This window comes from Pan troglodytes, chromosome 13 (assembly GCF_028858775.2).
Source record: "Pan troglodytes isolate AG18354 chromosome 13, NHGRI_mPanTro3-v2.0_pri, whole genome shotgun sequence".
Taxonomy (NCBI): Eukaryota; Metazoa; Chordata; class Mammalia; order Primates; family Hominidae; genus Pan; species Pan troglodytes.
Genome location: NC_072411.2, coordinates 107,237,250 through 107,262,663, shown reverse-complemented (window position 1 = coordinate 107,262,663; position 25,414 = coordinate 107,237,250). Strand labels below are relative to the sequence as shown.

General features: G+C 36.9%; 1 protein-coding gene across 6 annotated transcripts in view; it reads right to left on the bottom strand.

Moving 5' to 3' along the window:
* The window catches only part of PARD3B (par-3 family cell polarity regulator beta), a 1,071,110-nt gene that overhangs the window by 583,098 nt on the left and 462,598 nt on the right, over positions 1-25,414 (bottom strand). The window lies entirely within an intron of this gene.

Genomic DNA, 25,414 nt, shown 5'->3' with positions numbered 1-25,414 from the left:
CAAGTTAATTTTCATGGAATAATTTGTAAATTAAAATAATAAAATCTAACCTTGCACTAAAACAAATATAGCCTTACAATACGAATCAAAACTTTTACACAAATAAAGATGAGGTGAGAAGGGAGTTCAAAAATGGGAAAATTTTGCTATTCATTAGTGTTTTTTTCAGCTAATTAAGAAAAGACTTATTATTGGAATTTAGAGGCAAAAACCCCAGATTCAGCTCAAGGAACAACAATGTTCCTTCGAATCATAAGCCACTGGAAGCAAAGCACAAATAAAATAGGAATTGTTCAGTATTTTAAAGCATAAATTCTTATAGAACTGCTTGCTGGGGTTTTTTTTTTTTCACACAGTTAAATATTTGAGGTTGCCCTTATGCATCAGGACAGGGAGAAGGGATGAGGACATTAAGATCAGCAGTCATGGTGTTCATCCACTCTCAAGTTATCTTTCAGAAAGGGAAATGTGGAAATGAGGAACAATTCAGTACACCCCAGCACACAAAAAGGCAGGTACCACTAAAGTGTTAAAGTAGGTTATACGTGGCTTATTGGAGAACACACACCAATGAAAACATACACCAGAGGCTAGATCAAGTCCCCATTTTATTTAGCTGATACTTGAAACTGAATGGAAGCCAAAGAGAAAGCTACTAGATGCAGGAATAGAAGAGTCCCTGATTGGGTATGTAGCTGCTGGTGACTATGTCCTCACCAGATAGGATCTTGCCATATCAGGATAAGCATAATTCTCACTAGAATATTCTCCACTGACATTCAGGACTTATGCCACATTCAGGAAAAACTTCCACACTCACTCACTGTACAGACCTTTAGGAAGATGGCAAGATTTGTCAGGTTTTAACAGGATTTAGGCCAATTAACACCAGTCAAGCCACATCCTCATAGGAGAAAGTGAAGTCAGTTTGCAAGTGTCTATGAATGATGGTGCATCTTCTAATTCTCCAGTAATCACTATTTTAATGGTGGGGCAGCTGGTATTAAATGGGGTCCAGGTACTGATCCATGTCCCCTTTAAATGTCACTAAGGAAGCCAAGAGGAGGGTCGTCTAATTCAGTTTGAGGAAAACAATTTTGAAAGTGGCAGCCATTAGTTAAAGGGTGAAATTGGTATACCAATGAATCATGCAAGATATAAAGACCAACAAAAATGTAAGGTGCTATCTCTATAAGTTTCTGTCTCTTTGTTATAATCACACTCTCCCTCTCCCTCTCAGTGGATTTTCATTTGGAGGATATGTTTGGGATGGAGATGGCTTAAATGACAGGTGACATCATTTAATATTATGTTTGGGGGTTTTGAAGGATAGGCAGTTATAGAGATTGAAACCAAGGTCCTGAAGAATCACATAACATATGATGATGCAGGCAGCAGGGAAAACAAACAATGGCGTCAAACAAGAGCCCCACATCAAAAGTTACAAGGCACATGTTCTAAATTGTATGGGGAGTAGCAGCAGGGATTTATTTATTTAAAGATGGTTAATGATTCTCCTGAGCATAACCAGAAGGCCAGCTTGTCACCAATATTGGTGTCATTTCATCCTAGGGTGACTGACACCTGGACAGCTCTCGGGGTGGGGGGCAGGTCACGGTGAAAGCACTGACAAGACATTCCGTAAGAACTAGAGGACCTCATGCACAGAGAGGCTAGAAGGGCAATGTGGAGAGGGTGAACAGGATGTCAGCAGTCACAGGCAGAAATGGAGAGAGAACCTGGAGGAGGACACAGGAGAATTCAGAAACTGACTATACATAAAAAGCAAATGAGAAGGAGCATAAAGCAGACACCTAAAATCATTCTCATTTCTGGCTTGAAGAAGAGCAATAGGGAGGTTTTGGCAACTGCTATGATTTGTCTCAGAAAAAATACAAATCTTGGCTTCAGCCCACTGACTGTTAGAATTATTTGCTTTTAATCTAAAATGTCTTGATATGCGTGAGAAACCAAAGACTAGATTTTCAATAGGGTGGGCATTCACAAAGATGAATATGAAGTTGATAATGAAAATCATATTGGTTTCTAGAATGAGCAGGTAGATACAAACATGAAGTGAACAGAGGAAAATAAAAAGGAGGAATCAGTAAAGAACTATTAATGGCATCGCATGCAAAATAACGCAAAAGCCAGGATTTCATACTCTCTCAGAATTTTCAGAAAGAAAGAAATATAGAATGCTTATTGTTTAATAAAGTCACAGAGGAGTGCTCAGAGAAATGGGTGGGATGAAAGCATAGAGAAGGGAACTGGGATTAACACGATAACCTGTTTATGTGCAAAGAGACTCCTCTTTAGGAGGCTGGTCTTTTCAGAGTCTCGATTTTCCTTTGCCCTAAGGGATTCCTTTGGTGCTACCAAAACAGTTGGACAGTTTGAAGAAAAAAGAAAGACACTCTCCTTCCACGACTGTTGACACTTAGGATAACAAGATAAATATGAACAGAAGAAAATGCTCTGAATTAAAATACATGTAAGTTGGTAAATTTTTTACATTGATGATGAAAGTAAATTGCAAGTGGCTAAACTTCTTGCAAATTAGAGAAGAGAGAAAGAAGTAGAAAAAACCACATTCTTCCAGGTAATCCATATTAATAGCATAGAAAGACAGTATAGGCTGCATCTTGGTTTCATGTAGTACATTTCCTTAACAGACTTTGCAACTAGTCAGCACCTGGAACAATACCTCTCAATTATCTTGAACTTAAACAACTGTTGAATGAGTTTGAAAAAATATGGGTGTATCCTTCAGAGATATGGTGCAAAAAGACTATAGGTCAGAAACTTTCCTTCTAACCATTATTCTAGCACTGTCACCTCAAAGAAGCTGCTCCCCCTTTTCTTGCTGGCTAAATGAGCACGGAGGAGGGGCTGCAACAAAGTCCCAGTGTAGACCTGTAACAAGATAGTTTTCTAATTTAGATAGCCAATAAAAGTACTGAAGTAGCCGGGCGTGGTGGCTTATGCCTATAATCCCAGAACTTTGGGAGGCCAAGGTGGGTGGATCACGAGGTCAGGAGTTCGAGACCAGCCTGGCCAATATGGTGAAACCCCATCTCTACTAAAAACATAAAAATTAGCTGGGCATGGTGGCACGCACTCGTAGTCCCAGCTACTCAGGAGGCTGAGGCAGAAGGATCGCTTGATCCCAGGAGGCAGAGGTTGCAGGGAGCCGAGATTGTGCCACTGCACTCCAGCCTCGGTAACAGAGCGAGACTCTGTCTCAAAAACAAACAAACAAAACAAACAAACAAAAAGAACTGAAGCCCAGAAAAATGAAGTTTCCAAATCTTTTGAACTTTATTTCTACTCTAGTTTTACTCACCTGACACTTTCCTATGGCAGGGCCACATTCTCTATCTGGGTAAGTGCATAGAAGTAAGGGGAATAACACCTCTTCAATGCAGCAGCAATTCTTTTCATCTAAACTGGTCAGCAGGCTGAGTGTGGTGGCTCACGCCAGTAATCCCAACACTTTGGGAAACCAAGGCAGGCGAATCACCTGAGGTCAGGAGTTCAAGACCAGCCTGGCCAACATGACAAAACCCCATCTCTACTAAAATACAAAGATTAGTGGGGTGTGGTGGTGCACACCTGTAATTGCAGCTACCCGAGAAGCTGAGGCAGGGAAAATTACCTGAATCCGGGAGGCAGAAGTTGCAGTGAGCTGAGATCGCGCCACTGCACTCCAACCTGGGTGACAAAGCGAGACTCCGTCTCAAAAATAAATAAATAAATAAAATAAAATAAACTGTCCATCAGAAAGAAATACTTTGATAGAAAGATACAGGTAAAAGGAAGGTATGGTGGAAGCTGAGTACCTGAGAGGAAAACATCAACCCATGGTCACAAGGACATATCTGGTAAGATGCTTGTCTCACTAGTCAAGGCATCCAAACTCCTCTCCCAGAGTACACAGTCTTTCTTGCAGATGATTTACATGCCTTACCAGTATTGCTATTACTCCCATCAATACTCAATAAAATAAGACTAGTGAAAGTGGTACATCATTTGTTTTTGGAGGCAACTAGATTTTCTCTTTTTGTGTAGATTTTATGGGCATCAGATAGGGCTTTTCAGCTGATGCCAAAAAAACTGCACAACACTGAAATCTGGAGACCCATAAAAAAAAACTGGTAATGATATCAATAGCAGCACAATTTATAGCAAAGTACTGAGAAGAGATCACTTTCGCCGCAGGAGTGCCTGACCCGGTTTGGTGCCTGGCCTGTGATGAATGCAGCAGCTAGGACATGCTTTCAGATACTGTGATGCGAAAACCACACTAAGGAAACTAAGTCAAAAACTTTCATCTTAAATATGAGTCCATTAGAAAAGAGACTCCCACTATTGCCATAAAATGAGGAAGGAAGTTCAAGTCAACTGACATTTCATATCATTTTTCTCTCATTTCAGATTGCAAAAACCATGTTTGTTCAACACATGATGGACAAATGCAAGTAATTCACAAAATAGTCAACTGACTACACAATGGATATGAATAAGCACACGCATGATAAAGCATCTTTTAGTATTTGGAAAACAGCTGAAATTGGAAAGCCAGTGCTACAAAAATATGTGAAGGGGTTTTTAACTTACTTTTATTGGGACTTATACTTGTCTCTGAAGACGAATGACTCCCACTTGAAGTGGGTTGAACTATTAAAGTTTTCACATTTTATCCAGTTGTATACACAAATCTGCAATTTTTCAAAAATTTTAAGCTACTTTACAATATAAATTTGCTCATGCTACTTAAGGTTAGTTAATGCCAGGTCTCAGATATGCACTAGGTCTCAAGGGTTAAGGATAAAGCGACAGAGAAGGTTTGGTGCAAGCAAAGGTCCAGGTCTTTGAAAGGCATACACTCTAAAAAAACAAGTAAAGTACTAACTGAAATAAACAAATATACCTGAATTAATAAATCCAAATAAAAGCTCCTGAATCACAGAGATGAAAGGAAGGATTTTGATTATGTGTGCGTCAACCTCCCAATTTCTTGTTCTGGCATTCAAGGACCTCAAGCGTTTGCCTCAACCACTAATTATATCTTATACTACATTCTTTTTCAGGTGTATATGCCAAACAGACCACCTGCCGTCACCTAAAAATGTCCTAGATCATGTGACCTCTAAATGATTATTCTCTAATACTGCAATCAGTTGTAATCCTGTCCCACTTTGAAGGTCCACTCCCAATAATTATAAACAATCTCTATTTCTTTGGAATGCCCAGATGCAGATTTGCGTGGGGAAATAAATGTAATTTCAGGGGCCCTCATTTGCATGAGCCCCTTACATGATGCCAAGAGGAGCCTTAGTAACAAGATCACATGATTATATAATTTTGTAAAATTTACATAAGTAAAATATTTTAATTGCTATAGGTTAACCCTGTAATTTCTTCCATCACTAAGTTTCCATCCATACTACTCTTCCTCCCATTGGGTGGCAATGAACTGGCCCAGAGTATTTTTGGAATTCCAGTTAAGGGGAAACTGAGTCAGAGATATATCATATATATATAGTCCACTATATACATTATATATATAGTCCACTATATACATTATATATATAGTCCACTATGTACATTATATATATAGTCCACTATGTACATTATATATAGTCCACTATATACATTATATAGTCCACTATATACATTATATATAGTCCACTATATACATTATATATATAGTCCACTATATACATTATATATATAGTCCACTATATACATTATATATAGTCCACTATATACATTATATATATAGTCCACTATATACATTATATATACAGTCCACTATATACATTATATATATAGTCCACTATATACATATTTTATACAGTCGACTATATATAATATATATATTATATATATTATATATAGTCGACTGTATATATATCTTATATATAGTCGACTGTATATATATCTTATATATAGTCCACTGTATGTATTTTTATATATAGTCCACTGTATATATTTTATATATGTATAGTCCACTATATACATATTTTATATATATAGTCCACTATATATATTTTATGCATATAGTCCACGATATATATTTTATGCATATAGTCCACTATATATATATTTTATACAAATAGTCCACTATATATATATTTTATACAAATAGTCCATTATATATATTTTTATATATACAGTCCACTATATACATATTTTTATATATAGTCCGCTATATATATATTTTATATATACAGTCCGCTATATATGTATATGTTATATATATACAGCCCGCTATATATGTATATTTGTTTTATATATATAGTCCGCTGTGTATATATATCTTTGTACAGTCCGCTGTGTATATATATTTTTTGTACATACAGTCTGCTGTGTATATATATTTTTTGTACATACAGTCCGCTGTGTATATATATTTTTTGTACATACAGTCCGCTGTGTATATATATTTTTTGTACATACAGTCCGCTGTGTATATATATTTTTTGAACATACAGTCCGCTGTGTATATATATTTTTTGAACATACAGTCCGCTGTGTATATATATTTTTTGTACATACAGTCCGCTGTGTATATATATTTATGTACATACAGTCTGCTGTGCATATATATTTTTTGTACATACAGTTTGCTGTGCATATATATTTTTTGTACATACAGTCCGCTGTGCATATATATTTTTTGTACATACAGTCCGCTGTGTATATATATTTTTTGTACATACAGTCTGCTGTGTATATATATTTTTTGTACATACAGTCCGCTGTGTATATTTTTTGTACATACAGTCCGCTGTGCATATATATTTTTTGTACATACAGTCCGCTGTGCATATATATTTTTTGTACATACAGTCCGCTGTGTATATATATTTTTTGTACATACAGTCCACTGTGTATATATATTTTTTGTACATATAGTCTGCTGTGTAAATATATTTTTTGTATATATAGTCCGCTATATATATATTTTTTATATATAGTCCGCTATATATGTTTTATATATATAGTCCGCTATATACATATATTTTTATATATAGTCCGCTATATACATATATTTTTTATATAGTCTGCTATATATTTTTTATATATATAGTCCACTATATACATATATTTTTTATATATATAGCCCACTATATACATATTTTTATATATAGCCCACTATATACATATTTTATATATATAGTCCACTATATACATATTTTATATATATATATAATATATATGTACCTTTGTATAATGAAACTGGTTGAACGTGCACAGTGGGTGTTGGAAAAATTTTTCTATTACTCACCAAGATGAATGGCAATAAATTAACTATATGCAGAATTGTTTCTGAGCCACATAAAAATAGGCCATTATATATATTCTACTATATATATAAATAGTCCCCTATATGTAAAAATAGTCATATATATATATAGTGGAGTCAGAGATATATCTCATATATATAGCCCATTATATATATTATATATTTTATATATCTCATATATATATAGCCCACTATATATATATATATATATATATATAGCCCACTACATATATATATGAGCTATATCTCTGACTCCGATAGATAGATATAGTGGGTTATTTATATACATAGTAGAATATATATAATGGACTATTTTTATGTGGCTCACAAACAATTCTGCATATAATCTATTGCCAGTCATCTTGGTGAGTAATATAAGAATATTCCCAACACCCACTGTGCAAGTTCAACCAGTTTCATGATACAAAGGTACAGGGCCAGGTGAAGTAATGATGTGGCTGTGCTGTTTTTGCACCAGCACTGTAAGTATGTGGGCACTGGAAGATAAACAAAATTTGAAATGCACAAAGCCAGAGCTACTCTATGGAAGATTTGTTCACTCACCAGATCTATACAATTATAAGCAAATAATTCAGTTCTCACTGATACCTTGACAAATGGGAACTTCTCTCTTATATAGAATATACTTGAAAATGCAGCACAGAATTAAAATTCCCACGCTAGTAAGACACAAACCTGTAGCAGTTTCATAGTTACAAGTATGTATGTGTGAAGCCCTTTATATGTCCCAAATGTTATTTAAACAAAAACAATTTGGATTACCCATGCTAGAGCAAATAACAAATTATCCATTTATTCAATCTCTCAGAAATTGATATTACATATGGAGAGGTGATTAAAGAATACATGGCTGGCCAGGTGCGATGGCTCATGCCTGTAATCCCAGCACTTTGGGAGGCTGAGGTGGGTGGATCACCTGAGGTTAGGAGTTCAAGACCAGCCTGGACAACATGGTGAAACCCTGTCTCTACTAAAAGTACAAAAAAATCAGCCGGGCTTGGTGGTCCACGCATGCCTGTAATCCCAGCTACTCTGGAGGCTGAGGCAGGAGGAGCACTTGAACTCAGGTGGCGGAGGTTGCAGTAAGCTGAGATAGCACGACTGCACTCCAGTCTGGGTGACAGAGCAAGATTTCATCTCAATAAACAAACAACAACAAAAAAAGAACACATGGCCAAAAATTATAGAGAAAAAAGTATAATATCGAGATATTTTCATGTGTTAATATATCATTAATATTATTTCTCACATTTTGTCATCTCTAGTATGTTAACTTTATTTATAAATTGTGATTATTTTTCATGCTAAATAATTCATTTCTATATAATTTTTAAAAAATTATTGCTGCTTTTCTTAAATAGCAATCCCCCCAAGTTTCGTACAGTTAGAGCATTGCAAAATGTGGATCTGTTTTTGTATCTTTTTAGGGTGTGTTATATCCCTATTTGTCTTGTGTATGTAGTTGTATTTTGTCTCCCCTTGAGTCATTAAATATTTACCGAATGCCTAAAATGTGCCAGCTGGTCTTCCAGGCATTCTGGATACATCAGCACACAACACAAAGGCCTTGCTTGTGAAGAGTTGTGGATTGTTGGAAGACCGATCATCAACAAGTAAATAAATAAATATGGACATTTAAAATCGGGATAAAACAAGTTATCAAACAAGAACGTGAGAGAGAAAGTGATGTCTGGGAGAATAGGGTGGAACCACATTGTAAGCTGTTTGATGGCAAGCCACTTCCTTTAGTCAATCACTTAGGATCCCTAGCAGAATAGGCACTCAACAGAGGCATGCCAAATTGAACCAAACAAAGCTACAGGCGCAAAGACTGATGTTTAAGCTAAGTAATCTTTAGAGTATGAAATGTCCCAGACCTGAGAACTTTGGAGGTCATGAAAAGGGTATCTCGTCTAGTATGTAAATAAGTTGCTACTGTCTGGTTTGTTTCCCCTCAACTAACACTTTTTTCTTCAGCATCAACATTTATTTTAAAATAAACACGATTCACACTAATGCAGCACATGTTATCAGCCTTGCAACTTAATGGTAAATGAGCATAAAAGTGACACCAACAACGATGCTCAACAATCCCAGTAGATGCACAGAGATACTGACTCAATCTTGTCAATTACTGTGGCTTACAGAGGAATCTACTGCCCTGACAGTTGATCTTTCAGTTTGTGATACTTTACAGTCTTAGATCCTAGATATTTATGAGGTTAATCTATATTCATAAGATTTATGGCAACCCATGGAATAGCTAAAAGGATAATAGTTGAGTTCACCTGAAAAGATTCTGTGGATAAGCTGAATTTTAAAAAGAATTTTGAAATGCAGAAGATATATGAGATAATATATTGGTGTAAAATGATGACTAAGATATTCATAGTAGACAGATGGGCACGTGGCTTTTGATGCTAGAGATGGACACCCTTGCATGAATATTGATACATTTGCTCAGCCAGAATATAGGCATGCACTAAATGACTAGTGGAACAACTGATTGAGGAAACTACAGAATACGGTTAGAAAACATTACCAGAAAGCCTTAATTTGGGAGTGTTTTAATTTAATCTAATTGAAATAGCAGGAAGAAATAGATTATCTTCCAAAAGGAGATAATCTATAGCATTTTTTTTCAAGTATTGAGGAACTGGTTAAAATATACTTTGAAAGATATTTGTAACTTATAAATATATGAACTACCTTGACTAAAATAATAAGTAGAGGAATCTTTTCCCCATGATTTCTTTAGTAATTCCCTTATAAATACCATGAAGTGAATCTTAATATATATCCAGTGAAGAGGGTGTGGACTTGGGATGATTGATTCAGAATGGTGCACATTTGGGATGGCTCATTAGGGCATTGTTGTTGGTCTGTACCAAGTGTTTATGGAACCATTCTCTTATCCTAAATTTTAGGCCACAGCCCCCAGTGAGTTGAGAACAGCCTGTAAAAGAATACTTCAAGAGCTCTTTGCAAGAAGAGAAAGGGAGAAATGAGCAATGCCTTCAGGCCATTGAGCTGCAGTTGCAAACAATTACTGCAACATCAAAGTACTAAATTCAAATCACCAAGTCCTTCTTGATAGATGAGAAACATCCACAAGTCAATTTAAGGCATCCTGAATACAAATCTATATGATTTATCAGTTGCATTTGAAACCTTTGATCATTACCTTTTATTGGATCATTCAAAGTTCCTGGCAGGACTGGAAAAAAATGGTGGGCTTTGGAGCCACTGTTATCTCTAAGAACACTAAAAAGGTGATTTTATTCCAAAGCCTATGTGCCTCAAATGCTGTTTTCTGTGTAACAGGAAAGGGTCACTCAGGCCCTTTCTTCTGTTTCTGCTTAATAACACCTAAAATTTTAAACCAGTGTTAATCAAATAAAGCTCAATCCAGAAAACTCAGAAACTAGGTTTTCTGGCAGAGAACATGCCTAATGAAAGTGCCAGAGGAAAATCTGATTCTTTCCTGTATAGAGACTTTCCCAACATTTCCAACTGTGGTTTGAGACCTCATTTGACCCATATCTGCTCCTGGAGCCCAAGGATCAGCTTTAACCTCAGGCACCTTTTACATTATGCATCCGGTAGGAAGAAGTCACATTCTGTTCATGATGTGGCACCAGCCCAGCTGTCTAAGCCTTTGTGACCTCACGTTGGATAACTGAAATCTAATCCATGTGAAAGTACTCTGGAAGACCACCCAGGTGTTTCATATGGCTGCTGTCTTGCTACTAAATAGGCCCATTACACAAGCTGGAGAACATTACCCCAGCAGACTAATTCACCCAGTGTCAGAGTAAGGCAATGATCCACGGATTATTATTGACTTTACCATGTAACTCCTGGCATCAAATTCAATGTGAATCAAAATCCAAAGGCCACAGGTACAAAACTGTACTGTGTTTCTATGATTCTTCAAAAAGAGAATCAAACTCTTCTAACAACATTGGAGTTCTAACTTTCAAGGGAAAAACATTTTAACATAGAGGATCACTAATACTGGGAAGACATAATTTGGTTAAAAGTTAAAATATTTTCCACAAATAGATTTTTGAGAGGCCCAGGAATGACTTGGTTTCTATCAATTAAAAATAAATCAAAAAAGCCAAAGATCAAAACTTCATGACTCTTTTAAGGGATTATCAGAACGAGAAAGCTTATTTTATTTTTTCCCCCACAAGACCTATGAATAAAGCAAATTATACCAGAATCTGAGCTACTTATTAACTTGCAGGTAATTCCTTTTTGATCTAGCCTATGTCACAAGCCCATTTTACCTCAATTTCACTACCTGTAAGTACTGCATTATGCTATGTATTTATTATAGCTCAATAGCATAAAATAGACAATATTGATAAGTCACAGAATAGTGAATTAAAGTATAATCTACCAAGATGAGGGGAAATCTGATAAAAATTCAACAACATAGGCCTACCACTCACTCCAAACATTAAATTGAAGGTGCTGATAAGAGGCCAGTATCTAAGTCAGCAGCGTTTGAACTTGTCAAATGGTTCCTGAGACAAGCCTTCTTTAATTTGAGATGAAAGATCATAATCTCATCTTTCAGGTCTTCTCAGGGTAAGCAAACCAATGCACAGTGCTATTTTCAAAAAAGGCCTACATAGAAAAGGAGGAATTGCCCTTATAAGCTACACATGAAAGTTCGGATGCTATCACAACTGTCTTTGTGCTGTGCTTGTCTAGGTCATCTCATTCTATGCTATCCATCTAGATTGGAAAACGCACACACAGAGTTGCCTTCACAGATAAGGTATGTGGGTCTCAAAATGAAATAGGTTGAATTCTCAGATATGCCAGTGACATTGCTGAACCTTTTAATTTGTTCCTTTCACGTACACAGCTAAATGGATTTGTGATGTGTATCTTTCTAGTCTGTGGCAGTCTTTGGTTGTGTTCTTGAAGTCTATCTAATATTTTCACAAAAGGCTTGTGATGCTCATGTCCACAGACCTTGGTCACTTTCAAAAGTAGCTTTTAAATGGTCTTCAAAGAGAAAAATCAACAATTTCATGCTGGACTTACATTCCACAATAAAAAGACATTACTGAGCAAATGTTGGATTCTTAGCACAGCACAAAAGCAACATATCTTAGCAAGGGTTGGGTAAACAGACCCCCCTCTGGACAGGAGGAACAGCAAGGTCACATTACAAAGGGCCATGCATACTAACACGGGAGGAATCTGTGGCCATGAAACAATTTACCATAGCTTCCAATCCTATATACTAATTTTATAAGCTCTTATGTTCAGAATACAGATTTCATAAGCCCTTATGTTTAGAATAGATTTTGTTTCCTATCTAAAACAAACATATGGTATCAAACAGTCTTTTAATGCTCAGATTTAAATTAGTTTTAAAGAGATAAAAAGACTGAAATAGTTCTCCTATTCATACATGCTTAACAACATCAATATTTATGTCAACATATTGGCAGAAGAAACGTTAAGTTCCCTATATCTCAGTGGGCCCACAGTTTCATTTTAGAAGCAACACATTTACCTCAAATATTCACAATGCTGTATTTGGATATGGTGAACTAAGTGACTGGTGGACCTATCTCTAACAACTTTTCAGCATTCAAACAACTCAATTCTAAATGACAAAGATGTCTCCACTACACGACTTGATTCTTTTTGGCCAGGATGCCTTGTTTTATTTGGTTGTCGCTGGGTCATTGCTAAATTTATACAACTATTCAACAAACAGTCAGAGTACAGTGAGATATTTTGGGTTCCAGGTAAAGCTCATGCTTCTTGCTCTGAAGCTCACCTCAGGGGACTATCTCTGTCCTCAAAAACAGGGTTTTCTCAAACTGTGGGCTGCAACCTCTTCACGAGTTTCGTTAAAATCAGTTTAAAGGGTCATGATCAGCATTCTATACCACAGAGGGCATAGAAGATATTGGACTGTATTACAGAGTAAAGATGCATTTTTGTTTTGCAGAACAGTTATATACTGGCTTGCAATGCAAAATCAATTTCTGGCTTTGTGTTATGGTCAAAAGAGTTTGGGGGGAAAAATAGCTCCAAAGCTGCTTTCCTGGAGGATGCTCCATAGCAGGTTTGCAACCCCCTACTGGTTTGGGAAGTTTCTGAGGAATTACAAGTGCCTTAAGAAAACACATCTAGCCCAGGGTTCTGTCTGATAATACACTTCCACAGCCCTTCTGTTTTTGGAGTTTTATGTCCTGTTTAACATCTTTTGTCCAGGCACTTACTGAAGATTGCTAAATGCTAGAAACTGTGTTAAATCCTGGGGAAACAAAGATGACTATGACATAGTCCTTGACCCCCAAAGGACTCTAAAGATACATAATAATGCATAACACAATGGGACTAAAGATTCCAAGCAGTCTCTGGAAAGCGCTGTAGGAGCAAGAGGGAGAATTATAATTCTAACTGTTGAAGACGGCTTCATAGCAGACTGAACATTTTAGTGGGTATTTGTAATCCATTCATCTATATATCCATCTTTCCCCTACTATGTTCAAAGCACTAAGCTGGAAGCTAGGGAAAACTTAGATGAATGAGAAAATGGACTCCCTCCGAAGAACTCCAAGCCCATAGGGGAAAGACACTTATAGGATGAGGTAGAGCAAAGGAAGTGGTAAGTACTAGGCACAAAGGCACCACAGAGGCAGAAGAGCTTATGTCTCTCGGAGTCAAAGGCGGCCTTCTGTAGAAAGACAGTGATGTGAGTAGAGGGTGATGGTGGTGAATAGTGGAGAAAGGCTCTGATACCCAAAACAAATCTGTTCTGTATTTGACACAGCAAAATAATGAAAACCAAGTGCATATATATTTGTGAACATTTTTAAAGCTGATGTCAAAAATATGAGTCAGAAACTGAGATAGGGCTAGCAACCTGGCACTAGAGATCATACTTAAATAAAGTAGGCTGAAACAGAGACACAAAATAAATCAGATTTTAGCACTTTCCTGCTTCATATTCTTGTTTCTTGCCGTTTCTATTAAAATCCAATAAACTCTAATCAAGATCTACCAGATTACAATCTATTCCCAAATCTTTAACTCTTTTTGATGCTATTGTAAATGGAATTGTTTTCTGAACTTCCTTTTCAGATAGCTAAATGTTAGTGTATAAAAACACAACTGACTTTTGTACATTGATTTTTATATCCTGAACTTTACTGAATTGATTACTGAATTTATTAGTTTTAACAGTTTCTTTGGGTTTTCCTTAGGGTTTTCAATGTAAAAGATCATGACATCTGCAAACAGAGACAATTTAATTTCTTCCTAATTTGGATGTCTTTTGTTTTTCTTGCCTAATTGCTCTGGCTAGGACTTATGGGACTATGTTGAATAGAAGTGGTGAGAGTTGGACATCATTGTCTGGTTCCTGATCTTAGAGGTCTCTGAAGGGAAGGCCGCTAGTGGGACCTCACTCAGGCTGAAGACTCCCATTTGTTGAGTATGAGTCTGCTCCTGTTAACCTTAAAAACTTTCAGCTTTTCATGTTGAGTATTATATTAGGTGTGGGCTTGTCAGAACCTTTGTTATGTTGAGATAAATTCATTCTATACCTAATTTGTTATGAGTTGTTATCATGAAAGAATGCTGAATTTGGTCAAATAATCTATTAAGAGTTTTTAATTATGAAAGAATATTGAATTTTTCTGCACATGTTGAGAGAATCATATGATTTTTATCTTTCATTCTGTTAATGTGAGGAGGTAAAAGATCTGTACATCAAAAACTATAAGATGTTGTTGAAAGAAATTGAAGACTCAAATTAATGGAGAGAGATCTCACGTTCATGGATTAAAAAATTAATATTGCTAAAATGTCCATACTACCCAAAGTGATCCACAGATTCAGTGTAATTCCTATATAAATTCCAATTCTATTTTTCACAGAAACAGAAAAAAACCCTAAAATTCATATGGAACCACAAAAAGCCCCCAAATACCTAAAGTAATCTTGAGCAAAAAGAACAAAGCTGGAGGCATCATACCCTGATTTTAAACTGTATTACAAAAGTACATAGCCACAGTAATAAAACAGTATGGTATTGGCATAAAAACAAGACACATTGACCAATGGAACAGAACAGAGAGCACAAAAATAAACCTGTGCATATATGGTCAACTAATCTTTGACAAGAGTGCCAAGAATGCAAAATGGGGAAAGGATAGTCTCTTCAATAAATGGTGCTGTGTGAACCAAATATACACATGCAATATAATGAAATTAGGCCCTTATCTTACCTCATATACAAAAATTAACTCAAAAAAGACTAACGACTTAAATGTAACATCTGAAAATGTAAAATTCCTAGGAAAAAGCAGTGAAAAAGCTCCTTTACATTGATCTTGGCAATGATATTTGGATATGACACTAAAAGCACAGGCAACAAAAGCAAAGGTAAACAAGCAGGACTACACCAAACTAAAAAGCTTCTGCACAGCAAAGGAAAAAAAAATCCACAAAATGAAAAGGCAACCTATGAATTGGGAAAAATTATTTGCAAACTGTATATTTGATGAGGGATTAGTCTCCAAAAATATTATAAATTCAAGCAGCTCAATATCAAAAAACAAATAACCAGATTTAATAATGGGCAAAGGACATGAATAGACATTTTTTTCAAAGAATACATACAAATGGCCAACAGATATATAAAAAGGTGCACAACATCACTAATCATCAGAGAAATGCAAATCAAAACCACAATGAGATATCACCTCACACCTGTTAGGATGGCTGTTATCAGAAAGATGAGATAGCAGCTGGCTATTGGAAAGGCTGTGGAGAAAAGGGAAGCCTTGTGCACGATGGGAATGGAAATTGGTGCAGTCATTATAGAGAACAGTATGGAGGTTCCTTAAAAAATTAAAAATGTGTAAATTAATAAGTACCCTATGGTCCAGCCATATATCCAAAGGAATTGCACCTTTGGTCATATATCCAAAGGAATTTAAATCAATATCTCAAAGAGGTATCTACACCCTCATGTTCATTACAGCGTTACTTCAATAACTAAGATAGGTGTAAATAACACCTACAATAACAACCTCGGTGTCCACAGATGAATTAATAAAGAAAATGTGGTGTGTCTAAACAAGAGAATATCGTTCAGCCATAAGAAGAAGAACATTTTGCAATTTGCAACATCATGGATAAACTTGGAGGACATTATGCTAAGCGAAATAAGCCAGACACCAAAAGACAAAGAGTATCTCATCTCAATCATATGCAGAATCTAAAACAGTTTAAATCATAGAAGCAGACAGTAGAATCATGGGTGCCATGGATGAAGGGTTGGAGGAAGTGTTGAGAAGTTGGTCAAAGGGTATAAACCTTCAGTTACAAGATGGATAAATTCTGGGGATCTAATGTACAGCATTAAATATAGTTAATAATACTGTGTTGTTTACCTGAAATTTGATGAGAGAAGATTTTTAAGTGCCCTCACCATATAGACACATGCACAAATGGTAACTAAGGATGATGATGAATGTGTTGATTTGATTGTGGTAATAAGTACACAATGCATGCACAGATCAAATCATCACCCTGTACATGTATAATTTATACAATTTTTATTTGTAAATTAAATATTTTAAAATAAAATAGAAAAAAAGACTGTCTATATCAGGCTTGACTCTGTCTCATCTGGCTCTTCTCTGCCCACCCACTACACTGCAGCCACCCTGGCCTCCTTGGCTCTCGATCTTTCCAAATTCACCCAGACTGCCCTAGTGCCTTTGTACTAGCTGGTCCCTCTGCGTAGAATGTTCTCCCACCTTTCCCTCTACTCTCAGAATAGCCCTGTCATAGTTACTTGCTCTCTATTCCTTTATCCTGTTTCATTTTCTTCATTGCATTGTTACCATCAGAGAGACTCTTGTGCATTTGTTTACATGTATAACTTCTAAGAGCCAGAAGGGAAGTTTCATGAGAACAGAGATCCTATCTATCTTTTCCCAGTTGTATGCTCAGACCCTAGCGTACCGTGGGCTGTATAAATGTTTGTTAAGTTCAAAAAGGAACAGAGGTAGTTGTGACAGGCGTAGGTTAAGCAAGCATGCAGAAATGCAAGTGGGTCTCAACCAGGACACACAGAATTAATGGGCAAATCAGAAATACAGGTTGCTGACTCAACTTATTAGGTCAGGTACAAGGCATCTGTGTGTTGAGGGGTCAGAGGATCATGTTCGGTGGTTGGGGCAAAACATGGAATAGGAGTCAGCCTTGGATGTCAGAACCGGGCTGGTATTAAACCCAGAGAGACTTGTGGTTATTTATGTATCTGCTCAGCAGGAACCCAGACCACCGATACAGCTCCACGTATACAGAAAAACAGATAACATGACATCTCCTTGCTGATTCTCAAGTGAGAGCATAGTTAAACCAAGATAGATAATCTGGAATTCAGACTGCCCAAGAGAACACTGTGGCACAAATTCTGTCAACAATCCCAGAGTAACACTTCAGAAAGAAAACAACACAAAATTTATTTGTCTAATTGGGACTCACTGTGAGAGACAATTCCTCCAAGATAATAAAACTTAGCCATGATGTTAGTGGTGAGCCATTCAGCACAACCAAAGGGCACTGTGCATGTGTCACACGGGCAGATCTGTAGGAGAAAGGCTGACACTTTTGGCAATGACAGCAGTCCAAACGAAAAACACAGCCACAGCAAGCCCATCTAACGGTTGCTGTGAATCACCCTGATTATGAGTCACAAGCATGCAATCACTGGCATACAGAAACTCCTGACTAATAGCCGTGAGCAGTTTGCCTTTGCTATCTAAGTGTCGCAGACTGAACACACTCTTGCCCGACCTAAAATCGGCATTAATACCTGAATCACAGCCTGGGGAAGCTCAATATTCCACTGCTGGAAAGAAGATAAACAGCAACAATACAAAGATGCAGCCCTTTTTAGTGCCGCTAGTTAAACTGAATGCATTTAATCTTTCTTCTGCATCTAAAATGTCGGTCATCTTCTCTTGGTGGCATGAATGATATGTAAACACTCCTGCAAAAAGCCAGTTTCTTGAAGGCTTTTCCACATACCAAACGGCAAACAGAATAAAAACCATGGTTACACTGAGTATTACAGAACACAAATCATTACAGTGCCAGAGGGCATGCTGTTTATGGTTCCACAACCAGAGAAAACCACATGATCATTAGTTATAGTGCTTACCTATAGGCTTGAAATATACAACTTATTTCTTTTGTTTAAGATATGCATAATCTGCTCTGGAAACAAATGATGTGCTTCATTAATTATTATGGTATGAAGGTATTATAGATCTATGAGGAAATTACCCACATCAAAGGGCTTCTTCTAACCTTGGTCTAGCATGAGAAGGAATTAAATAATAGTGTCCTACCAAAAAAAGTTGATCAACATATCTGGGCAAATGTCCACATAACCACTACCTACATCACTACAACTAGTAAATCCTATCATTTGGGAATAAAAAATTTAAATAGGTATGAGGCACATTCTGGAGGAAGAATAAACTCTTGCAGAAAATAACAGTGAGGCCTGTAATCCCAGCACTTTGGGAGGCTGGGGCATGTGGATCACCTGAGGTGTGGAGTTCGAGACCAGCTTGCCCAACATGGCAAAACCCCGTCTCTACTAAAAATACAAAAATTAGCCGGGTGTGGTGGGGGTGCATCTGTAATCCCAACTACTTGGGAGGCTGAGGCAGGAGAATCACTTGAACCCAGGAGGCAGAGGTTGCAGAGAGCCAAGAACGCACCACTGCACTCCAGCCTGGGTGACAGAAGTGAGGCTCCATCTCAAAAAAAAAGAAAGAAAGAAAGAAAGAAAATGATGGTGAGGCATACATGACCATAGCTAACGCATATCAAGAGCTCACCCTGCACTGGGCATTATTCTTAGGGTATTACATGTTTGTTTATATTCACAGAAATCCTAAAGCTTAGGGATGACTATTACCACCATAGCAGCAGTGAAGAAAAGGGAGACCAAGAGTTAAGGGATTTTCTCCTCACCACACACCTAGTATATGGTAGAAATAGGATTCAAACTCAATTTCTTTCAAAAATCTGCACTCCTATCCCCCAAACAGCAAATCAAGTAGATGCTACCAGAGTCAAGATCTGGAGCTGCCGAAGTAAATACACATCTGTTTTTTTAAGGAAAGGCAGTGTAGTCTTAACTCAGCACCTGAATGATTGAGATCATTCATGCATCCTTTAAAAGAGAAAAGCCTAAAACTCTTAATTATATATAATTCAAGTTGCAGAAGAAATATGACTGCATAGAATCCCCTTTCAGCAAATATTTCCTGGCTGCAGTATTGAATAGGGAGTCCAGCTACAGCCGGAGCTCTGTAATTAGGGTCCTTGGGAACTGCGAACAAGGTCAGACTCATGGTATTCCCAGTTTAAAAAAACAGGGGGATTTGGCGGGGGGTGGGGGGGGTACTGCTGCTAAAAATAAAAAAAAAATACATACATTTAAAAAAGTAGCTTCTTTACCAAAAAAAAAAAAAAAAAGGTGTGGGCATGAAGAAAGATGCAAACCCAGAGACCAGCGTTACCAGAGGCAACTCCTCAGTCTTCTCTTTCAATTTCCTTTGCTGGAAGGCCAAAGGTGGGGACCTGTCTAAGCAGCATTGCTGCCACGTACAATTATTATTTTAATCGACATTGTGCTGTGTTAATGAGTGCCAACCATGTGCCAGATGGTGTTGAAAACAAAGCCTTCTCTGCAATCCTGCCCAGTGGGATCACCACCTCTCCTCTCTGTGAAAGCGATCACAAATGTGGTAATGAGCTAACTCCGATGCAACCAAACTTCTAATCCCCCCGACACTCTCTGATTGGGCACTGCACCAAGATTTGGCATAGAAAAGGCACCTGGAGTGCTGTCGGATGATCTCTTCAGGGATAATGGACCAGGGAACTGAGCCTGTAATGATTTCATATCAGTTTGTTCAAGTTCAGTTGCTATTAATTGGGTTCAAGTTCAGCTCCAGTTCACACAATCTAAATAAATAGCTGTTGAAACCAGCTTAGTGCCTGGCACAGTATGTATCTTTGTAACTAACAAGAGGCAAGCAAAAGAGAAAGATGTAGAAGGATGCCTTGCATGCCTGTTTTGTGGTGTATACTGTCAGCCTAGTCGACCTGTGGAGTAAGGGGGGAAAACCCAGTGTCCCAGTTTTTTACAATTATCCATGGTTATATTACTTAATGAATGATCGTATTATGAAGAGTTGAGCCCCAAAACAGGTTACATAGTGAAACTTTCACCTAATTCTTGAGATCAGCTGCAGGCAAAACACTGGCTCGAAGTTAGCATGGTCTGGAATCCGGATTTTCTCTTCATCTTCCATCTACCTTGGCAATTCTAAGATGTTAATTCTATTGTAATCTAACTAAAATCTGAAAAAGAAATGTTTTAGACAAATTCTTTGCTAAACAGAGAAAAAGAACAATATTGCAGGGGAAAAACTCTATTTAAAAACAGGGCTTTGCATATTTTATGAGAAAAATCAATCCAAAATCTATTTTGTTCTAGCCCATTAAGATTCACTCTAAGTTGGTTTCGCTAGAATGAAATTTAAAATACATTTCTAAAGATCATTTGTAAGAAAATTTGAATGGAAGCATTTCCAATTCAGTGTTGGCTGGCAAATTCCAATTTCTGTTACAATCCAGTCATAGATACTACGTTTAAATTGGAATGCTTAGAGAAGATACTGGCATAGTATTCATAATAGAATCACATAGGGAAGCCAGTATGTTTTAGGTAATGTTAGATAAGACATGTATTACATGTCTACTTTTTGTGACACAATAATATACCATTTAAAATATAACTAACTGAATCATTAGATTTTTATCATCTATTTGTATTGTTAAATCTAAGCAATGAAGTAAGCAAATAATTACTAAAAAGAGCAAATTATGAAAGTAAGAGTAATAAAAAACTGAATTTGTTTGAAAAAGGTAGCTTTTGATATTTTGGAGTTTTTGCATTGGATTTTTTGGAGTATTTGGATTTTCTTTTCTATTTTCTCCTAATAAAAGTAAAAGGTGTTTGACCACATATGAAGATTTTAGTACCCTTACAATGGAGGGGGTAAAGTGTAGGAATAAAACCAGTGCTACAGAATCAAAGGGACCTCAGTTCCCTGTGTTTCTGCCATTGACTTGATATATTACTAGACCCAATTCCTTAACCTCCTTAAGTCTTGGTTTCCTCATATTTAAAATGGAAGTTTATTTTAAATTTCTATCCAAAGAAAGACACAGGGTCATTGAAAAGATTAACTATATATATATATATATATAGAGAGAGAGAGAGAGAGAGAGAGAGAGAGAGAGAAGAGAAGAGAAGAGAAAGAGAAGAGAGCATATAGTTGCTCAATAAATGCTATTACCTCCTGCTTGTGAAACTGCAATACACTCTGGTTCCACTTTGCAACCAGTCCTTCCAAAGTTACCACTTCCAGAGGCTGTGTGAGCAGCCGTTGGGAAGTCAATCCTAAAATGTGAGCCACCATAACCTGTGGTCCCAATGCATGCCCAGAATCAAGAAAATCTACAATACATACTTTGCTTACCATGTACAATAAACTTTATCATTCCAAAACAATGTTTAAATTATTATTATTTTACATTCTAGCTACTTATAATCTGTTTCCTAATCCTCAAGGGAGTTTTAAAATTGAGACTCATACAGTGTGGATGTATTTCTACCAAACTATATAAAATAGTGCTTTTCAGGACATCCTTTCCAGTTGCAGACCTCTACATAGGTTCATGAAATCATTCCAATTTGCTTTATTTGCTGTATTAGAAATTTCTGGTTTGGAGGTAGTACATAGGAACTGGTGCTTTCTCTGCTCACCATCTCCCATCACCTTTCTCTGAACTCTGCCATCTTTTCAGCTGACATGCTCAGAGGCAAGGTCTCTTAGGGAGTCCCTTCCTGGTCAAATTTCCAGTTCAACTGGTCTTGGGTCTCTGAAGGGAAGGCCTCTAGCGGGATCTCACTCAGGCTGAAGACTCCCATCTGTTGACTATTAGCCTGCTCGTATTAACCTTTGCCTTGTTTGCTTGACTTTGCCTGTCTCTGATTTCACATTGAGAGCTTAAGGACAGAAGTGCAGTATAGTGGTCCAAAAGGCTAGCCTTGAGGACAACTCAACAGGATCCCCAATGTGAAGTGAGGGAGATGCCAGCTTGGGTCAATATTAGCCATCTGACTTCGACAACACACAGAGGTTTCAAAGATAATTTTCCTACATATAACAAGGTCCTGTAGGTAACAAGCCCAGATTGAACAAAATGTTATAATTTTCAATGTAATCTTACCTGAATGTAAACTTAAAATATCAACTCTTCCCCTTGCTTTGTATTAATGAATTTATAAGAGGGGTATTTTTTCCCAAAGCCAGTGAGAACCTGCCTGTGTTTATGAAATTCCAAGCAGAGTTTAGATGGAAACAGAAGAATAACCCTTTTATTTAACTCAACGAAGATGCACTAAGCACCTAGTATGTTTCTAGTTTTATGTGCAATATCAAATTGTATAAACCTATTCCTTCCCTTCAACGAACCCACTGGGATACTTGAAACCACATATAAAATAATGTGAATGATACAAGATAATTGTATCACTAAGTACCAAGCTGTGTGATGCAAACCTCTTTAAATCCCACACAAGGGATAAAAAGGATGTTAACATTGTCCAAGAGGTCAGAGAGGTTGCTCCAAGCAGGTAGGCCTGATGTCCCCAAGTCTTAAGGATGAGATTTGGATGAATAAAGAAGCCATCCTAAGTGAAGGGAACTATAAAATCAGTGACATGGTGACAGAAAAGACCATGGCCTGTAGGGTTGGGATATAGGTGGGGAGTAAGAGTGAATATCCCCAATCCACTCAGATTAGAAAGCGGCAACAGCTTTGTGCTGGAAAAACTGGGTGTGTGAAAATTAGCTACACACAAACACACCCCTACCTTTCTTCTGGGGACTATAACTTTATTGCCATTAAGCTTGTGTCATGGCTATAATCTGGACAAATGAGCTCTCTGGAGATTTCCTCTGCCTACCATGCCCTATTCTCTCAGACAGTTCTCTAACCAACTTTGACTTATATGTTTCCATCCCTAATATCTTTTTCTCCTTTCTGTAACTTTGAAACAAAGTTTGCGCCTTTGTTGTCCTGAAACTTTTCTTTCAAAAACCATCCATTCTACCTTCAGAGAAATGAAAATCAAAACCACAGTGAATACCACTTTACACCCAATAGGATGGCTATAAGAAAAAAGACATCATAACAAGTGTTGGTGAGGATGTGGAGAAACTGGGACCATACACTGCTGGTGGGAATGTAAAGTGGTGCCACAGGTTTGGGTAACAGCCTGGTGGTTCCTCACATAATTAACCACAGAGGTATCATGTGGCCCCAGCCATTCCCCTTCTAGGTATATATTCAGAAGAAATCAAAACATGTGTACATGCAAAAACTGGCACAAAATGTTCACAGCATCACTATTCATAATAGCTAAAGAGTGCTCACAACAAAAGTGTCCATCAACTGATAAATGAACAAATAAAATTTGGTATATCCATAAAATGAAATATTATTTGGCAGTAAAAAGAAAATAAAGTACTGATACTTGCTACAGCATGGATGAACCTTGAAAACATGCTAGGCGGGAAAAGGCAGTCACAACACACCATATACAGTATTACATGATTTCATTTACATGAAATGTTCATATTAGGCAAATCTATCAAGACAGAAAGTAGATTAGTGGTGGCCTAAGGTTGGGCTGGAAAGTAGGGAAATTGGGGAGTATTGCTAAGAAGTACAGGGTTTCTTTCTGGCATCGTTCAAGTGTTCTAAAATTGATGACGATGGCTGCAAAACTATGTACATATGCTAAAAACCAATTAATTGTATACCTTAAGTAGGTGAACAATATGTTATGAATTATACATCAATAAGCTGTTAAGTCAAAAAGAACCACCCAATCTGATAAATTTAAGTATAAATCAACTTTATTACATGAGTTACAAAAATCTTAGCTGCTTAGAGCTAGAAGTAGATGTTGCAGATGAGGGCTGGTGATGGCAATGTCTTTAACAGCAAAACTCATTGGGTCAAGCAAATATTGCATGAAACAACTATAGGTGAAAGAAACAAAAAGCATATTTTATTAATTAGCATGCTTTTTTTTTTTTTTTTTTTTTTTACTTATACTGCTAAATCAAATTTGTAACCTTTTGTCCAAACTTATAAGGTGTAATTGTAACCATGGGTCAAGAAAAATGAGGCTCTCCTGATGAGGCAAATTTTGGTACATAACGCATTTAAGTGCATGAGTTATTTTCATCACACTTTAAAAAAGCATTTGAAATCAAATGTTTCTGGAATCCTTGGAAAAGCATCTGATTTCACAAGAGATCAACTGAAAACACTTCATCTAGTCCAATGCTCTTATTTGCAGATCAGAAAACTGAGGTTCAGAAGGGTTGCTATAGTCATAGGGCTACTAAGTGGCAGAATGTTGGTCTCCTAACTTCCTTCCTTCTTCCCAGATTTCATGATCACATTTCATGTTCTGGATATTACATGAAAACAATTATGCTAAAGGTAAATAAGTAGATACAATAAAATTATACAGATATATCATATCTCTTTATTACACCAGGGTGTGAATGCCTTAAAGGCATTAAAGTGAGTACTCACTTTTAGACTTCCTTCCTTCTTTCCAGATTTAATGATCTGAGTATTACATGGAAAGATTACGCTAAAGGTAAATATGTAGACATATTATACAGCTATATCACACCTGTGTCTCACACCAGAGAGTGAATGCCTTAAAGGCATTAAAGTGAGAACTCACTTTTATACTCACAGTGTTTAGCACAGTGCCTGGCAACAGCATATGTTTACATTTAAGGAATGAATACCTGAGGAATGAACTTTATCTTCCAGTGTTATTTAAAAACACAGATTTTCAAACTAGAGTTCTAGTTCCTTATCTGTAACCACCTA